This window comes from Oryctolagus cuniculus, chromosome X (assembly GCF_051225735.1).
Source record: "Oryctolagus cuniculus isolate XC-2025 breed Fujian yellow rabbit chromosome X, ASM5122573v1, whole genome shotgun sequence".
In the NCBI taxonomy this organism is placed as follows: Eukaryota; Metazoa; Chordata; class Mammalia; order Lagomorpha; family Leporidae; genus Oryctolagus; species Oryctolagus cuniculus.
The window spans coordinates 79,358,755-79,378,635 of record NC_142888.1 but is presented as its reverse complement, the minus strand read 5'-3'; the positions used below and the strand labels follow the sequence as shown (position 1 = coordinate 79,378,635).

Below are 19,881 nucleotides of genomic sequence, written 5' to 3'. Positions count from 1 at the left end.
AAGAAATGAAAATATTCCTATTAAGTAAATATTTGTTATAAGTTTTTGTTATGTAATGCTTACCAAGTTGGGGCTAAATCTTTTATTACAAGTTGATAAAAATTGTTTTAAATTTAAAAAGGTTTAAATTTTACATTCAAAAAGGCTTAAACCTTTTATTGCAAGTTGATAAAAATGGGAGACATTGTGTCACAGTGGCTTTCTTAAGCTGATGCTTATGAAGCCTGCATCTCTTACCAGTATTGGTTTGAGTCCTGGCTACTTTGGTTCTGATCCAGCTCCCTGATAATGTGGCTGATGGCAAAAGTTCTTGAGTTACTTTCAGCCACGTCACAGAGCCTGATGGAATCCTTGGTTCCTGGTTTCAATCTGGCCTACTACAGGCCATTGTAGTCACTCAGGGACTGAACCACTAGATGGAAGATATCTCTCTCTCTCTCTCTCTCTGCCTTTCAAATAAATAAGTATTTTTAAAATTTTTGTTATCATAAATTATGTTAATATTTGTCAAGTGATTTTTTTGCAGTCATCAAGACAAACTGATGTGATTTTTTTAAACTTCACAAGATTTATTTTATTCTATTCACATTGTACAATTGCTATACAACCTACAAAGATGCAAAAGCCTGGTCCATTTTCCAATGCCTTGTGAGAATGAGGTTGTAAAAAAGGAAGATAGAGGCCAGTGCCGCGGCTCACTAGGCTAATCCTCCACCTGCAGTGCCGGCACCCCAGGTTCTAGTCCCAGTCGGGGCACCGGATTCTGTCCCGGTTGCCCCTCTTCCAGGCCAGCTCTCTGCTATGGCCCGGGAGTGCAGTGGAGGATGGCCCAAGTGCTTGGGCCCTGCACCCGCATGGGATACCAGGAGAAACACCTGGCTCCTGGCTTTGGATCAGTGGGGTGCACCGGCCGCAGCGGCCACTGAGGGGTGAACCAACGGAAAAAGGAAGACCTTTCTCTCTGTCTCTCTCTCTCACTGTCCACTCTGCCTGTCCAAAAAAAAAAAAAAAAAAACAAAAAAAAGGAAGATAGAATAGTAAATTACCAGAAGAGTCAGAAGTGTCCAGATGTCCTATACAAACCACATAGACTGTCAAATGATATATCTAAAGCTGTGAATACTGCCATAAGAGAACTTCTTGTCTTTGCAGTGACTGCCCAGTTCCTAACAACGAGACATTCTTAAATCAATGTGTCTTTTTTGAGGATAGAAACAATGAGGCTAATCTTGTATTGCTCCTACTTGGTTAAAACTCTTTTGGCATTTGCAACAGTAGTTTGAAATAAACCTATTAATTCCAGAAATGCACCATATCTTAAGCCCTCTTCCATCTTATCCTACAATGTTTACAGTGAAAATAGGCATATTTTGGCTCCAAAACCTTTAAGTCAGGCTTCTAGAGCAGACTGGGGGCTGCTGTCTCCATGTACATGCTGGCTCTTCCCTTCCTAAGGACCTGAGACATCTTCCTTTCCTGATTCCGTGGGCTGTCCAAGTTTCTCTTGTCATCTTCTAACCTTGGCCTCAGTGGCTACTGACTGGCCTTCACAGAGCCCCAAATCACTTTGCTTTTCCCTTCTTCCCCCTCTTTCTATGGCCAAATGAAGCCCCTTGGGTTAGTTATCAGTGAATAAACTCCTCAACTTGGCAGGAGTTCCCTGTGGCCTTGTGGTGTTCCAGGAAGAGCACTTGCACAAGGCAAGAGGTCCAAGTGTAGGCAGCCTTTGGACAAATCAAGGCCAGTCTTGGCTTGCGGAGTTCTTGGGATAAGAAAGTCACATATTCCCATCCTGAAGGAGGATGTTAATCAAGAGCACTTTGTTAAAATTATCTGTGTTACCAGAGCCCTGATAAGTTGCTTACGTATGTTGTTATCTTTTCTACTTCTTTGTGCTGGTTATGTATAAATACCACCGAGTCACTGGAATAATGAACAGGGACCTGAGTACAAGGGATAAGGCCTCAGCGATAACAGAATAATGAAAGGAAGATGGTAAGTACCCAATACCGCTTGCCTCCAGGATAGGTGTGAAAGGGACAATTATGGGACAAGCACAAGGTAAGCACAGGGTGATAAATGCTATAAAGACTCCATTACAGACACAGAGAATAGGGTTAAAATGAGAGCAGACTGGGGGCATTTCTATAGCATTGATGCTATAGAAATAGTCAGTCCCTGGTTCGCTGAAGAAGGAATTGTGGATGAGCAACATTGGGATTTGCTCGGAAAAGATTTAAATGTGCATTTAAAGAAACAAAGCAAGCCTTGATAAAGGCTGTAACAACAAGGTAAGCAAGCCATAAAGGCTGTAAAAACTTTATTGTAGACACAGGGAATAAGGTCAAAGAAACAAACCGTAGAGCAATTTATCAGTGCTGTTGAAAAAATTAGTCCTTGGTTTGCTAAAGAGGGTGTTGTGAATGAAAATGTAACTACTTACTCTGGGAGTGGAAAATATAAATCAGTGTACACTGGACACCCCCCACTCTACATTTAAATATTTCAGTTGAAGTAAATGTTGTCTTTGTAAAGTTAATATTATTATGTGAAATGAGGAATTGTTGTGACAAAGTGTCCGGATTACCCATTCTGTTTTTGTATTATGTACTAGCTCTGGCCCTATTATGGATAAGAATGCTTGGGCAGATTATGCTTGGTTTGCTTTACAAAAAGAATGTAAATCAAAATATGCCACAAATGGCTAAGATTCTATGAACCTACAAGAATGTAACAATTACAGATAATAAGAGGCTACTATCATTATGGCTAAATGGTTACCCACCGTGTTCCATCCACCGAAAAATTTGTTGTCTTATCAAATAATATTTAATGAAATATTTAATATTTAATGTAAATTAAATTTATTTAATATTTAATGTAATATTTAATGAAACCCAAATCACTAATTTTAGAGTAATGCAAAATGTTAGCGCATTTGTTAATTGGACTGCGTGCACCTCAACATGTCTGTTTAACAAGTAACAATGCCTCAGATCTCCATGCCATGAGATCGTCTAGCCAGTTCTCAGGCTGTCTGCAGCAGCTTGAGTTGTTGTATTGGAATGGTGCTGTTTTTTATGTCCCTGACATGGGTGCCCAAGAGGCTAATTCCCCCTGAGATATGTTTCAATTTATCCTTAAAACACATTGAATATTATTATGTTTGATTACTGGATGTATACTTGTATAAAAAAAATTGTATTCTTATTATGCAACGAGCCCATGTTAATTATGGCTACACCTCAATGCAACCCTAGGACCAAATGTAAGGACAGATTTTTGAAATGGAGAGGCTTGTATCTAGGTTTGGCTCTGATAAACAAGTAACTTGTCTGCCAGATAACCTTCTCCTGCTTTTTGGGAGCCTGGCCAGTTCCCAGGGAGGAGGATAAAGGAATGTTTCTGATAAACAGGTGGGCATGCTTCATGTCTCGGCTCTCTGGCCAAAATCCGGGACAGGACTCACTGCTTGCCTAAAATCTTGGCAATGAGCCACCCTTGTCCTTGGGGGCTTTAAGAGGGAGCTGTAACAAGCCTATGCAGCTGCTGTTTCATACTAGGGGAACACACAGTCAAGCTGAACGTTAAACGTGCCCGTGATGATTACTGATGATGTTTGATTCTCAGGATAGATCCTTTTCTGGTGCTGTGTGAAGATTGCCTAGTAATGCCCACAGCACTGTAAATTCTACAAAACATAAGTACAACACGGATATGGATCAATTGGCTACTGTGGCTGAGGTGTTCTGTGACAGTCCCTTTGATGAGGAATTAGCAAAATGGATTCATTTAAAAACAGAACATTCAGGACCTACCACTCTGCATGGTATGTCATTACAAAAATGAACAAGGAGGGTTATGCCTGATAAATGAGGGTGCTATAAATGTGGGCAGCAGGGACATGTGTGAAAAAATTGTCCAAAAGTTAAAGATCAAAATAAGACTCCTGGGATTTGCCCCCAGTGCAAAAGGGGAAGGCATTGGGCCAATGAATGTCGCTCCAAAACTGATAAAAAAAAAAAGGTAACTCATTAAAAGAACAAAGTTCCAAAAACTAGAAGCAGGGCCAGCCCCAGGCCCCATCCCAGCAAAACCAACACATTTTTGGGGCCATGACATTTTTTCCTCAACAGAACACCCTAAATCCATCAATTCCCTCCACAGAGCCACAGAGGGTAGTGTAGGATGGGACTTCAGCACCACCTCCTATACAGTATTGACCCCTGAGATGGGCCTGCAAGCCCTCCCTACTGGGATTTTTGGTCCTTTGCCAACTGGGTTTTTGGTCTCCTACTGGGCAGAAGTAGTACAACTGTGAAAGCGTTACAGGTTTTTCCTGGAGTTATAGATGCTGACTTTACTGGTGAAATAAAAATTATGGCTAAAGCCAATAATCTAATTGTAACTTTAACTCCAAGACAATGCATTGGTCATTTGATTCTGCTCCCCTTGTCTTCAATTGGTAAGTCTTTTTTAAATAAAAGAGGAAATAAAGGTTTTGGATCTTCTGATGCTTATTGGATACAACCCATAACTAAGGACTGACCCAAATTTTCCTTAAAATTAAATAAAAAATTATTCAAGGGTCTTTTAGATACTGGAGCTGATGTCTCCATTATTTCAGCAGCAAAGTGGCCCACAAATTGGAAAAAGAAATTACCATGACTCAATTAGGAGATATTGGTCAGAGTCAGGGACTAGAACTAAGTTCAGAGTTGTTACAATGGAAAGATAAAACAGGCAATACAAACACATTTCAATCATATATTCTAGGAGGACTGCCCATTAACCTTTGGGGGCAAGATGTTTTAACACAAACAGGGGCTTTAATGTGTAGTCCAAATGAAGTTGTTACCACTAATATGCTTCAATAGGGTCATTTGCCAGAAAAAGGTTTGGGCAAACAACAACAAGGCATTATATCCCCAATTACTTTAACTGTTAATCATGACCGGAAGGGCTTAGGTTTCCCTTGATGGCCGCTGATCAACCTGTGCCCCATGCAGAAAAAATAAAATGGAAATCAGATGATCCCACGTGGATGGATCAGTGGCCTTTACCACAGGAAAAGATAAAAACTACACAGATATTAGTGGAAGAACAATTAATAGCAGGATATATAGTTTCCTCTTATTCTCCTTGGAATAGTCCTATTTTTATTATCAAAATAATTCTGAAAGATGGTGGTTTCTTCAGGACCTTAATGCAGTTAATGCTACTATGGAAATTATGGGGGCTTTGCAACCAGGTTTACTGTTGCCTACTGCAATTCCAAAGGACTCTTATATTGCAATAATAGATTTAAAAGATTGTTTTTATACTATACCTCTACATCCAGAAGATTGCCCCCAATTTGCTTTCAGTGTTCCATCAATAAATTTTAAAGAACCTATGCAAAGATACCAATGGAGGGTCTTACCTCAAGGAATGGCCAATAGCCCTACTTTGTGCTGACAATTCGTTGATGCTGCTCTTCAAAAAATTTGCAAAATATATTGTAATTTATATATTACACACTATATGGATGATATTTTGATAGCTGGACCCGAGGAATTTTTGGTGATGCAACATCTGATGGTAATGAAAGAGCAGTTATCTGCTTTTGGTCTTATCATAGCCCCTGAGAAAATGCAACTTCAATATCCTTATCAGTATCTAGGCTTCCAATTGTACCCATGAAAAATACTTCCACAGAAAGTCGCCTTACGATTGAATTCTTTATGGACTTTAAATGACTTTCAGAAACTTCTAGGGGATATTAATTGGCTTCGTCCACATCTCCACCTCACAACAGGAGACCCTAAACCTTTATTCGATATCCTAAAGGGAGATAGTCCCCAATGAGTGCCTACTCCTGCAGCACGGCTGGCCTTGGAAAAGGTACAACAAGCCTTATCTCAGAGCTTTGTTTCTTACATTGATTATAATCAACCTTTAATTCTTATTATTTTGCTTACAGATTATTTACCCACCACTCTGTTGTGGCAAGAGGCCCCTTTACTTTGGATATATTTAAAAAGAATGTTGTACCATATTATAATGCAATAGCTGAAATTATAGCTAAAGGGAGACTAGAATGTAGAAAGATATTTGCAATAGAACTGACATGTATATGTCAACCATATACTAACAAACAGCTAATATGGCTCCTGTCTTTTACTGAAGACTGGCCTCTTGCATTAGCTTTCTTTTCAGGACAAGTTCATGATAACTATCCAGCAGATAAAGTGATACAATTTTAACAACATTATCCCTGTGTATTCCCATGAAATATAAGCTTTCAACCCTTAGAGAATGCTGGCTTGATATTTATAGATGGTTCCAACACTGGTCAAGCTTCTGTAATTTGTGATGGTCACCGTACAGTTATTAACACCCCTTTTTCATCTCCACAGCTAGTTGAATTAACTGCTGTTGCACTTGCATTGCAGTCTACTTTGGATGTAGTGGTTAACATATACACTGATAGTAAATATGTGTTCCTATTGGTGCCTCATTAGAAACTTCTTCATTCTTTCTTTAATCCTCTGCTGCTTCTCCTTTGTTTTCTCGCATTTGCACTGTCATTCGGCAGTGTACATGACCTTCCTTTATAGGTCATATTCGAGCACATTCCAATCTTCCTGGACCTTTGGTAGAGGGCAATCGTTTGGCAGATTCTGCTCTGTGCATATATTCTATTGAAACAGCAACAAAAGATCACGCTTCACATCATTTAAATACTCATACACTATGTTTAAAACATAAAATTACTCGAGAACAAGCTCGACAAATTGTAAAATCTTGTTCTGCTTGCTCCATCCAGTTATCAGTACCTCATTTTGGAATTAATCCTTGTGGTTTATTCCCCAATCAACTATGGCAAATGAATATCACCACTTCATGGAATTCGGTAAACAAAAATATATAAATGTGTCTATTAATACCTGTTCTGGATTTATTTTTGCTTCGTTACATACAGGTGAAGCTACAAAGCATGTTATTGCCCATTGCTTACAAGCTTTTGCTTCCCTAGGAACTCCAAAGCAGATTAAAATGGATAATGGATCTGCCTCTTTTAAAACTTTTTGTGTAACTTTTTTTATATCTCATGTTACTGGCATTCCCTATAATCCTCAGGATCAAGACAGTGTTAAACGTGTACATAATACTTTAAAACAATGTTTATATAACATAAAAAGGGGGAGTTTGGGGTTTCTGCCCATTCTCCTAACAAAATGCTCTCACATGCTTTATTCATTTTAAATTTTTTCACATTGGATAAAGATGGTCGTTCTGCAGCTGATCGACACTGGCATCCACAAACAGCTACAAAAAGAGCAATGGTAAAATGGAGGGATCCTAGCACCAATCAATGGAATGGACCTGATCCGGTACTGGTATGGGACGCAGGCTCCTAAGGGATGGGTATTTTTATGCAACCAATTTGCTTTTACATCATTAGCCCCTGATGATTTTCGCAACTGCTCATTGGACCGTGTGGCCCAATGTTAACATCTGTGTTACCAAAGACATGATAGCGACGCTCATTACCTGAGAACTGTGATGATACTGTCATCTTAATTGGAGACCTGCCTTTACCATGGCTATATCGCTAGTGGGAGTTCCTGGATTGGCTTATGGAAATAATCGTGGACTACGAAGGCTTGCATGTTTGGTGACCAAAACCATCAATCTTACTGCTACTGCGCTATCCAATATAGCTGAAGAATTGGATCAAGTTTGCTCATGAGTACTCTTAAACTGAGCAGCTACTGATTACTTGCCATTAAAAGATCATATAAGCTTAAATCTGTACCAGGATGTTGTTTTAACGTTACTAACAATGTGCCATATATAGAGTCTGTTATTGATAAACTGAAAAGTGAAATGCAACACATGTTTATTACTAACCCCCTAACATTTGGAGGGTTTCAGTGGATCCATTGGTTATTAATACTGGCTGGACTGCAACCGCTTTTCCTATTTTGTTTGGGATGTTTTCCGTGTGTTCTGCAATTTATGCTGACTTTGCTACAGTCTGTATGAACTGAGATTCATCATTTAAAGCTTCATACCAAATCTCCTTTATAATAAAAATAATTGATATTTGGCTGCATATTTCATCTCTCACCTAATGTTAAACTGGAATGGTCCTCAGAGACGGGTAAGACACTCAGCATCCTGTACCAACCTAAGACAGGGCTCTAGGCCAAGCTGCCAGAGTTACCAATGACGGGTAAGGACAGAGATGACTGAGGGCAACCTAAGACAGAGGCCATTCTCAATAAAATAAAAAAGGGAGAGATGTAGGCAGCCTTTGGACAAATCAAGGCCAGTCTTGGCTTGCGGAGTTCTTAGGATAAGAAAGTCACATATTCCCATCCTGAAGGAGGATGTTAATCAAGAGCACTTTGTTAAAATTATCTGTGTTACCAGAGCCCTGATAAGTTGCTTATGTATGTTGTTATCTTTTGTGCATCTTTGTGCCGGTTGTGTATAAATACCACCGAGACACTGGAATAAACGAACCTTGATCAGCCTTGTTGTCTTGGTTCCATTCTTTGAGATCTCTTGTCCCTCTTTTCAGTCCCTTTCCATCCCTTAGGTTCCGTTCGACTAGTGCAGCTGGCCTGCACACCCAAGCAAGCATTTCATGAACTTATTCACCCACTGACTCACCTGCATGTCCACCTCCGTGGTGCTATCCTTGCACAGCTGCAGGCTCAGGCTAGGATTTATCAGAAGGGATGGCTTTAAACTGTGCCTGCTTGTAAGGGTGTATGCAGTAGTCAGAAGCATTCACGGGCTCCAGCAGCCCTATCCTGGCTAGGAAAATGGAGGGATCCATGTTTTGTTTCCAGTCAGATTGTTTGTGTCCTGAAACCCATGGTTAGCCCCAGTGAGTTCCCATAGTCCTGGTACAAGCCACTAGGGTACATGGACAAAGTTATCTATCAGCTCTCCATGTGCTGAGACTCAGCCCAGTAGCCCGTGCAGTTTGTTTGCATCGATGTTTTGCCTTCTACATTCATCCACCTCTTCTTTCTCCCAGCCAGGTTGGTTCCTGATGTAATTCTTAATCACGATTGGATTAAATTGTCTAATTTTTAAAAAATCCTTTTCTATTTTTTAAGATTTATTTATTTATTTTGAAAGAGTTACAGAGAGAGGGAGAGACGCAGAGAATGATCTTCTATCTGCTGCTTCACTCCACAGATGACAGCAACAAGCCAGCACTAGGCCAGGTCAAAGGCAGAAGCCAGGAGCTTCCTCTGGCTCTCCCATGTGGGTAACAGGGTCTCAAGCACTTGGGTCATCTTCCACTGCTTTCTGAAGCACATTAGGAGGGAGCTGGATCAGAAGTGGAGCAGCTGGGAGACGAACTCACGCCCATATGGGATGCCTGAGTTGCAGACAAAAACTTTACAGCACCACAGCACTGGCCCCTAATTGCCTAATTTTTAATTAGTATTTTGTATCTATATTCACAAGTGAAATAGATATGTATTTTTCTTATATTACTTTTTTATTATTTTAAAAATCAAGAATACAGTGGCATAAAATTACTTGGATGTTTGCTGTGTATGTAGATTAACTTATACAAGATATAGTTTAATGGATTCTTGACTTTTTGGTAGAATTATAACCATCTAGGAATATTTCTTTTTGGAAGGAAAGAGAGATCTTTGATTAGCAGTTCAAATTTGAAGTGTTTTATTTTCCAAGTCTTCTAAGTATTCTTGCCCAACTCTAGCATTTATCATTAAGTATCATGCAAGCTTTCAAATTAATCTGTTTAGTTTTACATATTCATGTTATTTTACTTTCCTCATGCTTATATATATATATACACATATATATGTATATATAAGCATATAAACTTTTTATTTCAGAATATTAAATTTGCAAAACAATTGTGATGTAGTATAGCGTCCCCATATACTCCACATTCAGCTTCCCCTATTAACATCTCATATTAATATGATATATTTGTCACAATTATTGAACCACATCTAGTTTCACCTATTTTTAATGCAAACTCCCTCTATTTCTCCCAAATGTCATAGCTTCTACTAATCAGCATTCTGTATTCAGATTGAGGTGTTTGTTTTTTTTTTCCTAACTTTCTTATATAAGGTAGAACAGGTAAGCACTGCTGCAATAATGGTGGAGCAGGTATCCAAACAATGAGTTCATATCTTTTGGATATATACCCCAGTAGTGGGAATGCTGGATTATATAGCAATTCAATTTATAGTTGCTAAAGAATTATCCTACTTCATTTTCCACAGTAGCCATACTAATTTATATTCCCACCAACAGTGTATAAGTGTTCCCCTTTCTCCACATCTTCTGCAACATTTGATACTTTCTGCTTTTTTTAAAATAATAGTCTTATAACAAGGTGAGGTGATATCTAATTGTGTTTTTTTTTAATTTTTTTTTTAAATATTGTGTTTATTTATTTGAAAGGCAGAGTTGAGAGAGAGAGAGAGAGAGAACTTCCATCTGATGGTTCACTCCCTAAATGGTTGCATCAGCTGGGGCTGGGCCAGGCCTAAGCCAGGATCTAGGGACTTCTTCCAAGCCTCCTATGTGGGTACAGAGACCCAAGAATTTGGGCCATCTCACAATGCCTTCCCAGGCATATTAGTAGGGAGCTGGATTGGAAGTGGCACAGCTAGGGCTTGAACCAGTGCCCATATGGAATGCCAACACTGCAGGCAGAGGTTTAACCTGCTGTGTCACAGTGCCAGCCCCTCATTTTGGTTTTGCTCTACATTTCTCTGATAACTAGTAATGTTGAGCATTTTTTCATGTATTTGTTGGCTATTTGTATTTCTTCTTTTGGGAACTGTCCATTCAGGTCCTATTTTTACTTATTACCTGGATTTGGCTTTTTGTTGTTTTTGCTGAAGTGCCCATATTAAAAAAATCTATTTTTTGGTTTGGTATGTTGTTTCTGTGGATTTTCTCCCCGTTGTTCTTAATCACTCTTGACTGTATTTTCACCTATTATTGTTTTCAAAGAATGAACTCTATTTCTGTTGATTTCTTTGTTGATGTTTACTAGTTTTTTATTTCATATTTCATTTTTTTCTGTGGCTTTTACATATGAATATTTAACTTTTATTTTTAAGCTTGTGTTGTCTAATAAATATAGGTAAAGTTATAGGTTTTGCTGTTTGTAATAATTTAGCCATATTCCTTAAATATTTTCATTATCAATCAGTTCTAAATATATGTAATTTATATGCTAATTTAAATTTTAGCCTAATTTGAGATGATATGCTTTTTATATTTATGTTAATTGTGCTACAGTATAAAGGCCATATCAATCTTTTGGAATTTATAAAGCCTACCTTGTGACCTGATTGATGGCCTAATTGGAAATGCTTCACTTGTACTAGGAAATTACCATTCTATGTCTTTGGTTAAAGATCTAATTATGTATATTTTAATAGCTGGAATTACTAACAACCCATGTGTTTTATCTGTGTGCTTAATATAAATATAATTTATATGTTATATCATTTTCTGAGAAGGGTACATCACAATCTCCAACTACAATTGTTGCTATGGCTGTTTCTTGGTACTGTTGTTTCACAGTCCACTAACTTACCAACCAATGAACAAGGCAGTTTGATGCTAAGTTTTTCTTTTTTTTTTGTGGTTTCAATATTTTATTCAAGTTTTATTTTAAGTGATGTTAATTACAGCATTTGAAGAAGAAGATCTAATTCCACACAAAATGGAAGACTCTACAAGGTACCCATTAAATTGCTAAAAACAAATTGAATAGTGAGAATACAACAGAAGTCCAATTTGGATTCCAGGTGTTGTCACCATAGGATTACAGTCACACCAACTCTGCCCCCCATTTAGCTGGAGCTACTGGAATTGATTTCATGCTCTGAGCAACATGGAAAGGAACTGAGTCTTGAATTATTGGTTTCATCATATCCACCCTCTGCACTCCAGAATGGCATGAAAGACACAGCTACCACACCTAGCAAACCACTTTTGGTGTAAAAGAGGTGATGATGGAATAGGGTAGGGTAAGGTCATGAAGATCTGTCTAAAAAGTCCCTTCCAATGAGTCTGTATACACCATCAAGCAACAAGCCTCTCATCCATAGGGTTAGGAGACCAAGGTTCTGTTTATTCAATGTGGATTTACAAAGTGCCTACACAGTATCAGCTTCCACATGCATCCATTTCTAGATAAAAAAGAAACCTGGCATCTCTAGGAGTCGCTATCCCCAAAGTCTGCAGCTGCAATGGCCTCTGCTTGGACAGGGGTTTCTTATGTACCTCTGCAGGTAACACCTGTAAGTTGAATCATCTGTAACCTGAAACTCTAACATGATACTAAGCAAAACTTGCATCCCAGAGAGACAACATCAAAAGGTACACTGAATTCTGAAGGTAGCTATGCTGCAAAATAGTTTAAAATTAAATGCTTATGCAGTATTAATTTATGCTTGAAACTCCAGTCATAGACCAAGCTTGTGGCCACCAGCATTGAAGTTCTTGCCATCCAGCAGGGCTGAGAGTGTTAGTTTGATACTTCGCTTTAGGGTCTGAGTGTATCCTTAATCCTATCAGGCTGGAGTTGTTCGCTTCCCGGAGAAGTAGGCATCAGGGTCAATCTGATACTTGGTTGCTATTCTGAAGCGAGTGTAACTGTTTCCTGCTGTCCAGGCAACGTTGATGGCAGTCTCCAGCTTCTTGTTCACCTTCTGCTAAATGGAGCCACTAAACTCTGTTCCATCATTCATATTAGTGTGAGGCTGGGATTTTTGTCTTGTAGTCCATGGCAAAGTTGCTCTGGGTAACTCAGGACTTCGAAGTCTCAGAGTTCATCTAGTAGCCAGCCAGCCAGCTCTCATAACCCAGCAACACAGAATGGAGGGTCCAGTAAAGTCAAAATCCCCAAGTCACAGCCCAGGTTGATTTGTTCCTGCTGTACTCTGTCTTGATTTTAGCATTTTCCCCCACAGTGTTAAGTGAGAAGAAGGAATCAAAGGTCAGCTTCAGTCCATGTGCAAGGTGGTCTTCCACACTGATCTCAGTGCCCAGTGTGTTGCCAGTGTTCCATTTCTCCTTAAATATCAGCCCATACTCGATTCATCTGTACTTGATTTCCAGACTGCCCATCACTTTGGGGGTCTCAGTGTTGGCTAAGCCTGAGCTTTTAAATTCCAATCCATTCTTGGACTTTGTTATCAAGTTATGTTTTATTAAGACAAATCTCTGGCAGATTTGCCAAGATCCGCACATGATCTCCTGCTCAGCGGCAGTGGCAGTGGTAACTGTGGCAGTGGCAGGAGCAGTGGGGGCTGCCAATCTTAAGTTCTTCTGACAGTATCTCTTAACTTTTTATCCTGAACCTGTAAACTTACTGAAAAGCTGCAAAAACAGCACAGAGAGTTCCCATATGGCACTTCACACAACTTCCCCTAATATTAATGTTTTATATAATCCTATCATAATTCTCAAAATCAGGAAATTAACATTGGTACAAGATAACTTACTAGAGACCTTACTTAAATTTTCACAATATTTTTAACTACAATTTCTGTTCCATGATCATATTGGAGATTCCTCATTGCATTTATTTGTTATTTCTGCTTTCGCTCTTCCAATTTGTGACTTATCCAATTTGTGACTTCCAATTTGTGTTTATCACTATTTCTTTTTTTTAAATGACTTTGACATTTTTGGGAAGCATTGGTCAGTTATTTTGTATGACAGCTTTTTCTGACATTTCTTCATGAAAAGATTATGATTTCTTTTCAATACTATAACATAAATGATGTGACCTTCTCAGCATATTACATGAAGTAGATATTGATGTCAATAATTTTAACTCTTACTGATGTTGAATTTCATCCCTTGGTTAGATTTTTCTAGATTTGTCCATTGTAAAATTGCTTAGCAATTAATAAAAACCCCAGAGAAGATACAGTGACACTATGCAAATATTCTCTTTCCTTTCTAACTTCATCTCACTTATTTCCACATTCACTTATAGAGCAAGTCTATAAAAATTACTATTGTTGTGTTAGCTGAATAATGATTTTCATTTCCCCAATTTCATCTGTATTTGTTAACTGTAATTATTTAATAAAGAATTGTCCTTCATTTATCCATTTATTCAGCATGATATGTATTAGTATAAACTGAGTATTTATTTTATTCTATGGGTTAAATTTCAATACTACTGTTATTTATTCACTTGCTCAATTTCTTTTAGCTTTGGCATTCCAAAATACCCTTGAAATTAGCCTTGTGTTTTTTGACAATTTTCCACTTTTTTTTATTTTTGAGATTTTTTTTCCACCATTAATATTCACTGTTTATTTCATTTAACAGAATCATTAACATGTTTGTTTTTACCTATGTATTTATTGTATTAGTAAGGATGTTTGAGGCATTAATAGAATTCTAATAGTGAGAGATATAAAACAGTTACCCTCAGAGAAGTGTCAACTCATTCTTATCCTTTATGTCCTCTTCTCTTTCTCCCTTTATTTCTTTTGCACTCAACTCCACAAAATAACAAATTTTTAGTTCTTTTCCATTCCTTCTTGTATTTTATTTGCAAAAATTTATGGGTGGTACATGATTGCTTAGTATATACTAATTTGATCTGTATATGAAGGTAATAGAAAATGAAACTCGATGAAGGGCAGGATGGGAGAAGGAGTGGGAGAGGGGAGGGCCGCGGGAGGGAGGGAGGTTGGGGGGGAAAGCCACAACAATACAAAAGTTGCACTTTGTAAATTCACATTTATTAAATACCAAAAATCTAAAAAAAAAAGCTATGAAGAATTTTTCATGATAAAAAAAATGCTGGTGAGGATGTGGAGAAAGAGGAATATTTATACCCAGTTAGTGGGTATGTAAATTAGTTCAAACAATGTGTGAAAAACAGTGTAGAGATTTCTTAAAAAAAAAAAAAAGCTAGAAATAGACTTGCCATATGATCCAGCAATCTCACTGCTGGTATATAGCCAAAAGACATGAATACATTGTATCAGAGAGATACCTGCACCACCATATTTATAACAGAAATGTTGACAACAGCCAAAATTTGGGATCAATTAAGGTGTCTGTTATCATATGAATGGATAATGAAAATGTGGTATATATACACAATGGAATATTAATCAGCTATTAAAAATAAAATTCTACCATATGCAGCAAATTGGAGGGAACTGGAGGACATTATGTTGAGTGAAATAAAGGGGACACAGAAAGATAAATACTACATGTTCTCCCTTATATGTGGGAGCTAAAATTTAAAAAAAAAAAAAACAGGAACAACAAAAAAAGAAATCCCTGTGTGTAACAGTATTGCTGCGAATATAGTTTCATGAAACTGTTTTAGACCTTGGTGAAATCAAAATGTCATACTACTATAGTTTTAGTGATCTGTGATTACTTTATAATTTACAATATATGGTCAATTATTGTTTATAGCCATTGTCTATATTCCCACAAAACTATGGTCTTTTTGCTTTTTACTTGTTACACTTATCTGGTGAAGTATTAAGCCTATTTATTTTAATGTATTTTAAAATGTTATCTCAAAATCATAAAAATACAGAAAGAAAGGAAAAGGAAAAGAGGGGGCAGGAGGGAGAGAGGAAGGGAATATCATTATATTCTTAGAATTGTAATCTACAATCTCTATTGAATCTGTTAAAAACTAATTAAAAAGTTAAATTTAAAAAATAAAAAAGGAGGCCAGTGATGTGTTGCGGGTAAAGCCGCCACCTGCAGTGCCAACATCCCAAATGGGCACCAGTTTGAGTCCTGGATGCTTCACTTCCAATCCATCCATCTGCTATGGCCTGGGAAAGCAGTAGAAGATGGCCCAAGTCCTTCAGCCCCTGCAACCGCATGGGAGACCCTGAAGAAGCTCCTGGCTCCTGGCTTTGGATCAGTCCAGCTCTGGCCATTGCGGCCATTTGGCAAGTGAACCAAAGGATGGAAGACATCTCTCTCTCTCTCTCTCTCTCTCTCTCTGCCTCTCTGTAACTCTGCCTTTCAAATAAATAAATAAATCTTTTTTTAAAAAAGTAAAAAAGAAGATACGTTTTGAAACCAACTCATGAATATGTCGTATTAGAGTTTTTAGACATACAGAATCGATAAGATATGTAAATAACTATATGAAGGGGAATTTAGTTGGGGGGGGGGTTGGTTCATACATCTGTGGCAGTTGAGAAGTCCCATGACAGGTCTTCTGCTATTTAGAGACTCTGTGATGGTGGTAGTGTGCCTTAGTCCAAGTCCAACGGCCTCAATATCAGAGAAGCCAAGGATGTCAGTTTCAGTTCAAGGACAAAAGTCTGAGTATCAGGGGCAGCACTGTGGCATAATAGCTAAACTTCTGCCTGTGGCACCGGCATCCCCTATGGGCACCAGTTCTTGTCTCTGCTACTCCTCTCCCAATCCAACTCTCTGCTGATGGACTGGAAAAGCAGTGAAAGATGGCTAAAGTGCTTGGGCCCCTGCACCCGTGTGAGTGACCCAGAAGAGGCTCATGGCTCTGGCTATTGTGTCAGCTAGGGGGATACAGGTGTAAGTCCTGGATTCCAAAGGTAAGCAACTGACATCCAAGATAGGAGTTAAACCTGTCCCAGCTCTCTCAGTGACAGCCAAAAATCACCTTTTCATTTTGTCTGTCCAGATGTCCAGTCCATTCATGATGCCCACACACATGAGGCCAGATCTTCCCAGATTCACATGCGAATGTCACTTGGAAACACCCTCAGAGACACATCCAACATAACACCTTTCCTGGTTTCTAGGTATTTCTTAATCCAATCAAGGCAATACTATAAAATTAAACATCATATATGCACATACCTATAGATATTTCTATATACAATTGTCTGGATCTATATTAAGCTAACCATGGCTTCATAATGATTTCTCCAACTCCAATCCTTTGCCACATTTGCAATTCTTGCATCCTTCTCTTGCTAGTCAGTAACCAACAGAAAGAAATCTGGTTCCCACCTTCTGCCATTCATTTACTTAAATTGCTCAATTCCGGGGCTGTAGCAGGTAAAGCTGCCACCTGCAGTGCTGACATCCCATACGGGTGCTGGTTTAAGTCCTGGCTGCTCCACTTCCAATCCAGCTCTCTGCTGTGGCCTGGGAAAGCAGTACAAAATGGCCCAACTCCTTGGGCCCCTGCACCCACATGGGAAAGCTGGAAGAAGCTCTTGGCTTCGGATCAGCCCAGCTCCGCCCATTGCGGCCAGCTGGGGAGTGAATCAGTGGATGGAAGACCTCTCTCTCTCTCTCTCTCTCTGCCTCTCTTTCTCTCTCTGTGTAACTCTGACTTTCAAGTAAATAAATCTTTTAAAAAATTGCTCAATTCCAGGATAAGTGGATATTAGTTTTGAAAATTTTTAGCTATTCCCCCATATGAGACAAGTTTATTAACTATATCACAGTGTTAATGTACAGTTTATTTGCAGTGTTTCTCTTCAATTTTACTGATTTGGCTCATCTAAAAACTTATATAAATAGTTCCCCCACACACAACTTTGATCAAGTTTCATCACATGCTTTCAATAAAGTCAGATTCTCTTTTTCAAAGTCCAAGATCAATCCTAAGTTCTCTCTTCTGCTCCTCTTCTTATCCAGCTCTCTGATATGGCCTGGGAAAGCAGTGGAAGATGGCCCAAGAGTCTGGGCCCCTACACCCACATGGAAGACTTGGAGGAAGCTCCTGGCTCCCGGAAGTATAGCGTGACTTTTCATTTCTTTAAAAAAAAGAGAGAGATTTATTTATTTATTTGAAAGGTGGAGTTGCTGAAAAGGACAGGCAGTGGCAAAGAAAGAGAAATCTTCCATCTGCTGGTTTACTTACTAAATGGCTGCAAGATCCAGGGCTGGGCAAGACTGAAGCCAGGAGCCAAGAGCTACATTTGGGTCTCCCATATGGGTGCAGGAGCCCAAACACTTAGGCCATTTTCTGATACTTTCCCAGGTGCATTAGCAGGGAGCTGGATTGGAAGTTGAGCAGCCAGGAATTGAACTGGTGCCCACATGGGATGTTGGCGTCAGAGGTGGTGGCTTAACTTGTTACACCACAGCATGAACCCTAGTTCACTTCTTTTTTTAAGGATTTATTTATTTATTTAAAAGTCACGGTTATGGAGATTGAAGGGGTGAGAGAGTGAGAAAGAGAGCAAGAGAGAGCGAGAGAGATAGATCTTCTATCCACTGGTTCACTCCCCAAATAGTTAGAACAGCCAAGGCTGGGCAAGACCGAAGCCAGGAGCCAGGAGTTTCATCTGGGTCTCCCATGTGGGTGGCAGGGACCCGGATACTTGGGTCATCTTCTTCTGTCCCAGGCACATTAGAGGGAGCTGGATCAGAAATTGAGAAGCTGGGACTCAAACTGGTGTCCATATGGGATGCTGGTGTCACAGCTGGCAGCTTAACACACTATGCCACAGTGTCTGACTGACCCTGGTTCATTTCTTTTTTTTTAATGACTGGATAGTTTTCGATTGTCTAGATGTATGACAGTTTGTCTAGCCAATAGTCTACTGAAGGACATTTTGGTTATTTCTAATTTGTTGGTGGATTTTGTGTTTTCTCTTCTTCAGCATTTAAAATAATTAATTAATTTACTTTATTTGAAAGGCAGAGAGATGGAGAAACAGAGACAGATCCCCTTTGCAATTTTTGGAGATTTTAGTAAAGATTCTTTATATATCTGTGTGCAGGTTTTTGTTTGGATATAAGTTCGCAAATCAGTTGAGTATGAAGAGCATGACTTGCTGAATTTTATGATAAAACTATATTTAGCTTTGTAAGAAACTGTCAAATCCTCTTCTGATAGGGCTGAATGATTTCAGTTTGCATTTCCAACACATAAATATGAGACTTTGTGTTTTTTCTTGCTTATTTGCTGAGTTTTTAAATCAGCTTTTAATTGTTTTATAACCTCAAATAGTTGTTTTATTAAATTCTTGTTGGAGTGTAGGCTTACAATTTTATTCTGCTTAGAGTCTGCTTTTCAAAATTAATTTTCAGTTTGTAAGAGTGAAATTATGGGCCGGTGCTATGACATAGCAGGTAAAGCTGCTGCCTATAGTGCCAGCATCCCATATGGGTGCCGGTTTGAGTCCCAGCTGCTCCACTTCTGATCCAGCTCTCTGCAATGGCCTGGGAAAGCAGTACAAGATTACCTAAATCCTTAAGCTCCTGCACTCACAAGGGAGACCTGGAAGAACCTCCTGGCTCCTGGCTTTGGATCGGCCCAGCTCCAGCCATTGCGGCCATTTGGGGGGTAGAAAACCAGCAGATAAAAGACCTCTCTCTGCCTCTGCCTCTACCTCTACCTTTCTGTAGCTCTGCCTTTCACATAAATAAATTAATAAAAAATGTGTGAAATTTAATTTCCTGATTTTGTAAATCTTTCTCCATGGACATTACTTTCCTTATGTTCATTTCCATGGCACTGGAGGATTTACAACATTCCAAGTTCAGTGGTGATCTTTACTGTCAATTTAGTAGTTGTATTTTATTTTATCTACTTTGTTTTGTTTATTTTGTTTTCTTCTAGAAGCTAAAGTATTGTAGAACTGTCCCTTTAAATTTCACATAACCTCAAAGATTTTTTCTGGACCTTTAAATCAAGCCTATTTTGAAATTCCTTACCTGTAGTGCATACTCTGATTTGCCTGGACACTTTCCTACTACATTTAGATTTTGGGTTAGTTTAATCTTTTAGGCATACATTGTAATGTACCTTTCAGTGTCCCTTTGTTAGCCTCAGCACTCCTCATAATTTTCCTCAATTTGTGGCTACTCATCACAAAGAACTGTAGCAGGACAGAGCTTGGGGATATAAGT

General features: G+C 38.8%; 1 long non-coding RNA gene and 1 pseudogene across 2 annotated transcripts in view; one reads left to right on the top strand and one right to left on the bottom strand.

Moving 5' to 3' along the window:
* The first annotated feature begins 1,757 nt into the window (after nt 1–1,757).
* LOC127484880 (uncharacterized) overlaps nt 1,758–19,881 on the top strand; it is a 53,701-nt gene continuing 35,577 nt past the window's right edge. Inside the window, exon 1 of one of the 2 annotated variants that reach the window (XR_007912070.3) lies at nt 1,758–1,995. This is a non-coding gene — a long non-coding RNA (uncharacterized LOC127484880). Of the gene's footprint in view, nt 1,996–17,657; nt 17,757–19,881 lie in introns of those variants that run through there. The other variant, XR_016228525.1, reaches the window with a different exon arrangement.
* Nucleotides 12,465–13,712, bottom strand: LOC100345198 (non-selective voltage-gated ion channel VDAC1 pseudogene; annotated as a pseudogene).